Source organism: Corvus moneduloides, chromosome 27 (assembly GCF_009650955.1).
Source record: "Corvus moneduloides isolate bCorMon1 chromosome 27, bCorMon1.pri, whole genome shotgun sequence".
Taxonomy (NCBI): Eukaryota; Metazoa; Chordata; class Aves; order Passeriformes; family Corvidae; genus Corvus; species Corvus moneduloides.
The window spans coordinates 2,360,308-2,366,089 of NC_045502.1; positions in this window are offsets into that span (position 1 = coordinate 2,360,308).

Below are 5,782 nucleotides of genomic sequence, written 5' to 3' on the forward strand. Positions count from 1 at the left end.
ATGTTCAGACTGACACAGAAAATGAACACTTCCTATGAAACTCTGATTACTGCAGTGAGTTAATGGTGTGTCTTCTTCTCCCTATTTTATACACCCAAGGTTCTGCAGTTTTTCGGTATTCATTTTGTTTATTCCAACAGAGGAAATCTTTCTGGGGGGGGGAAGATTGGCTTGGGAGAGACTTTTCGGTGGGGTCCAGGCTCAGTTGCTGTAAAGGGGTTAATGTGGAGATGCGGAATCTGACACTGAACCATTCCTACAGAAACCAGGAAAGCAAAATGAAGCTGGGGTTGTTTTCCTGCTCTTCCTTCTCCCATGAACCCCAGGACTTTTTGCAATGTGTTCACTTAACTGGTGGTGTTAATCTAAGTGGAATCATATCATCTTAATTTGTGTTGAGTTTAATTTTTGTTTGGGACAAAACTGGCTAGACCTTTGTTTAATGTGCTACACATGCCATTTAAACCAGCTGTTTAGCTCTAAATTATGAATTAGAGGTATAATTTTCTTTCAGGTTTTGAAAATTAGCATCTAATTATTGTTAACCTAAGGGATATTAGCACTCTTATGAAAGGGAATAATGGCCTGCTCTAAATTTAGAAGTGAGAACTCCTGGGTAAATGGCAAGGCTGGAATTATGCAAAGACAAAGGAATCAAGCCAAAACATTAAAAGAACCCCCAGAAATAACTTTTTAAGATTAACAAAGAAAAAGGAATCTTCCTTTTTGGGATCTGTGTTGGTGATATGACCCAGCACCTTCCTGCAGCTTGAGACCAGCTCAGGATAAGCAGCAAGACACAGCAGTGGGATTTCCATTCTCTTTGGGACCACTCAGATTTCTTTGAAAAAACAGAATATTTTTAACTTTCTGTTTCATTTTAAAAAAAAGTCAGTGTTTCAAAGGAAACTTAGAAATGAGAGGTGTTTTGTTGATTGGGGAGAGCAAAACAGACACAACAGCGCCATGACAAAGTCTCCATCTCTAAAAGACTTTTAATAAAACTAAATGAGTGTCTAAAGAATGTGATAGCTCAGGCTCAAACTCTTGGGCCTGGTCTTGGAACAAATCAGGGAATTAACAAAAGAATCATAAATTATAAAAAAAAGGCTTAACATTTAGGAATCCAAACATCTTCGACAGCTACAAAACTGGAAATATTTTTCCCCTTTCAAAGTGCACAAAGCACAGATCATTTTTCAAGCAGATGTCTCATTATTTGAGGCTTTTTCTTCTAATGAGAAGCAGCATTTTGTTTTTCTTTTTATCCTTAAACCACAGCTTATGTCAGAGAGAAGTGCAGCAACCACCAGCAACAGGACTGGATGTGGTCTGACAGCTCATTACTGGTGCCTGATGGATTAAATCTCTTTGGAGAAGGAAGGCATCACAAGAAGGGAGCTTTCCTTGGAGATCTCCCTGTGCCTTCAGCCTGACACTTCCATCCGTGCTGCCTCCACTGAAGGCTCTCCAGCGAAAATCCTGTCTGTGCCAGATTATTTCATTCATTCTCATCTCCAAGCCAGAAAGGAAGTGCTTGCCTTCCTCTCCCAGGACTTTGGATTATTTTCTCCTCCCTTTGGATGCCAGGCTGGTCATTGCCACATCCTTCCATGAGCACTTATCTCTGGGAATACTTTCACCCCACACAAAGTCAGGGGTGATTGATTTCCCTCCCAGAGCACACACAGACTTGTGGCATCTGCACTTCTCCTGATTTCTAAATCCAACTCACGGGACAGGCCTAAGGCCAGGAGGTTTTTCTCAAAATAGGAGTTTCCCTTCTCCCGTGATGGTGGGGAGCAAACAGCCCTTCCAAGCTGGGATATGTCCTAATATTATCTGCTCAGATGTTCCTCAGCTTTCTCCCAAGCTGTTTTGGTGCCCAAGCAAAGTGGGTTTAGTGCAAGTTCTGGCAGTTCTAAAGACTGAAAAAATCTCTACACAGAACTGAGGGTGCTCAGGGTAACCTGTGGGTTTTCCAGTTATCAAAAATAAAGGTTCAGGTGTGCTCGGTGGGAATGGTGTGTCCAGAGTCACGTCCATCATTCCTTTTGCAGGTCTTTGGGGCTGGTGATGGGAGCTGTGCAGGCAAACTGGGCTGGGGGTGGGATTTTTCCAGAGGAGCTGTGGCTGTCCCACCCCTGGAAGTGTCCAAGGCCAGGTTGGAGGGACTTAGACCCTGCTCTAGCAGAGGATGTCCCTGTCCGTGGAGGGATGAGCTTTAATGTCCCTTCCAACCCAAACCGTTCCATGATTCTGTGATCAGGAATGTGGCTTTTCCTCTGGGATTTCAATCCTCAGGCTCCATCCTTTACCACTGCAGGCAGGGAGCTGCTTCCATGCCTAAAGCCCAGCACAGGCCAACACATTCCACTAAATTATGCCCTAAAACTGTCTTGTAGGCACTTGCCTTTGGATGGGAGCATTAATGAGCTCTGCCAGCCCCATTACAGCACCAGGCTGACACAGCTCTTCAAAGAAGATTTAAAACAAGAGTTGCAGGGGTTTGGATTACATCCCCTCTGTTGCCGTGGTTGGTTCATAACAGGGGTATTTAGAAAATAAATTTATTATAAATAAAAAGGCCCATTTAATATCCAAGTGACAGGTTAGAGCAAAACCCAAAGCATATAAAGGCCAGGGGCTTTTTGCAGTTTATAAAACCTTGTTTCTAAGTTTACATGAAACATCTTGCTGGCTTTGTTTTGTGGTTTTTAAAGAACTCTAGGAGCCAATCCAAAGAGCACTGAAATGGATGGAAATCCTCTCACTGATTTAAGTAGTTTGGGTGAGCATGTTTTCAGTCCAGGATGGATGTACAAGGAGATGTCTCCAGCCCGGGATGCAGGACTCTTGCCCTCTGGTGGCTGCTGCAAAATAAAATATCAGGAAAAACTGCCTTAGAGCTGGATTAGGGAAAAAACCACCAACCTCAGCTGGGATACCTCCAAGTACATTTGGTATTGATTCAATATTGTTTTTTGGCTTTGAATTAGCCCCAGGCTGGGGCTGCAAAGCCTCACCCAGGCTCATCTTTCATCACACAGAACAATAAATACCTGTTGGGGCCACATTTCTACTCTGCCAATTCATCATTTTTAGCCATGGCCACGCTCATACACAAGCAGAGACCACTGGCTCTGCCAGTGGTGGCCTCAGCTGAAGCAGGAGTGGCCAAAATTGCCCTTTCCAAGGAGCTGTGTGTTCACACATGCACAGAGACCCACACAGCACCCACCACCTGTGTCCTGCTCCCCTCTTTGGGCTGGTTTATGCCTCTTGAAGGAACACTCTGTAACAGAGACAGTCCCTCTCTACTTCAGGCTGTCTCACAGTTATTTTGGGATGCTAGGAAAGAACTTTCCCCTCCACTGTCGCGTTTTCCTTGTCTTCAACCTTCTGTCCTTCTTAAAAGTCTGAGCCAGAAACATCCCCTCCCTCCAGCATCTTCAAAAAAGCCAATCCATCATTCAGGGGAGAAAAAGAACCTGGCCGTGGATTTTCTCCACAGAGCATGGCTCAGGCCCATCATGGTTTGTGTATTATTTCAGGTACAAAACGCAGCCAGTGATTGAACTGAGAGGTATCTTGGGGGGGATACTCCAAGGGGAGAAGCTCTGGCAGTAGCTTGGGAGTCTCTCTGCAGCACTGGTTTGGGCCTGTTGTGGTGGAAAACTTCCCTGCAGAGCTCCAGCCTTGTCCCTTCCTTGATTTCTACCCAAGGTTCTCACACAGCAGCACAGGCTGAGGAACTGGATGAATAAAATTGAATTTGAACACGAGGGAGGGAGAACATAGCCCTTGGAGTAATTTATGAGGCACGTCTTAGCTGTTATTTATAGATCTCAGTGGGGGATTCACATTGTCCTCCTGACATTATTTGGCAGTTTAGTAGTGTCTAAAATAAACCAAAAACCAAAAAAACGAAACAAACAAAAAAAACCCCAAAAACCCAAACCCCACAAAACCTTCTCCAGGACCCCATTTTTGAGCAATAATTCTGAAAGCTCAGAATGTCAGCAAGTCCTCAGAAAGAGTGTTCCTGCTCTCCTCCAAAAACTTATGGCTGGAAGGTATAAGGGCTTGATTAAAACTCTCATCACAGTAAATCAATGGCAGCTCAGGGAAAAGAGGTCCCTTCCCTTCCCCTTCCAGAAAAACTTTGCTGCTGGCATTGATTGAGGATTTTTGTCAGAAAAGCACAAGTGAATAAAGCTCTCACTGGGGTGCTGAGTCCTGTCCACAGCAAGCTGGAACATCCTTATGCACGTGCCTCCAGCATTATTTTGGGAAAGACCGATGAATTCAGGTGCCGTAAGAATAGTCTGCTGCAAACAAACAGATGGCACACATCCTGGCACACTGGAAGGATGTCACCTGCAGGGACACAACCTCGGGGACACTGGGAGGCTGAGGAGCAGTTGGGATGGAATTCCCAGGGAAGCTTTGTCTCCCCCTGGATCACTGGAAGTGTCCAAGGCCAGGCTGGATGGGGTTTGGAGTAGCCTGGGATAGTGGAAGGTGGGAGGTTGAAAAATTAGTGCTGAGCCCTCGAAGCCTCCATGCTTGAAGGGCTCTCTGCCTGATCTGTGGGAGTTTTTTCGCTCTCTCTCTTAAGCTATAAAATCTCAGGAGATTTTAAGTTGACTGCTAAGCCCTGGTCACATCCCCCGTGGGGTCTCCCCCTGCACCCAGCAGTGAGGCTGCTCCGAGTTGTTGGAGGGAAGGACAAAATAAAACTGGATTAAAGCACAAATGTGGGATATTATTTCACTACATCACTGGCCCAGAGCCTGGAAAAGCTCGATTCTACCACCAGCCAGGCCTTAGAGAGGACAGGGAGTCAGAGGGGAGCAAACCACAGGGGTTTCTGGAGAGCTTTGGTCAATCCATGGATAATTTGGGTCTCAGCCTTACCGTGCCCGGCTGGGCTGATCCTCTGGGACCATTTCCCTCTAACCAAGGGGCAGCGTGAAATGGCCTGGAAAGGGAGAGCACTTCACACCCCATGATGTGCCTGCTCTTTCAGGTATCACCCAAAACAAGCCACTCCTGGGAATTGCCAGGAATTCAGAGCCAGGAGGCTGAGTGCACTTCAGAGCTGTGACAATTGAAGGTCATTGAGCCCCAGCCCAGCTTCCAGTTGCTGTTTGAGTTGGCACCTGGCCTGTTCTCCCTGTCCCAGAAAGAGGTGACGTCTACCTCCTCTCTCTACCTCTCCTATGGTCCATTTGTCTTTGTCCTGCAGGGAAAAAAAAGCCACAGGAATATTTATAAATAAACCAGGACATTTTGCTGCTTGCTTGATGTCATTAGGGAGAAGGGTGCAGCTGTTTTCACCTTGCTTGGACAGTTTTGTAACAAAAATCCTGCAAGAATCTGTAGAAAATCCCATGGGGGTGGCTCTGATGGGTATTTTAGACAATCACTTGTAAAACTTGCTGCAGAATTCTGTGTGTAAATTTTAAAATGCTGTGAAAAACAGATGACTCCCTATTATACTTACAGCCAAATTTGATTCGAGGGGGAAAAAAAAGAGGTTATTTCAGATGTGCATGAACCAGCATCTATCTAATCCAGGATAATGTGAAATGTGGCAGGTTTTGGTGCTGAAAAGCATCAATATAAAAGGCCTGTATGCTTTGGGGAGGAAGTGATGCAAACAGGAGGGAGAACGGGAGCCTCAGGAAAAGAATAAAAACTCGATTTAATAAAAACACAGGTATCTGGTGCCCTCCTGTGGAAATGAGAGTAGCAAATACCGAGTGGATTTAATGAG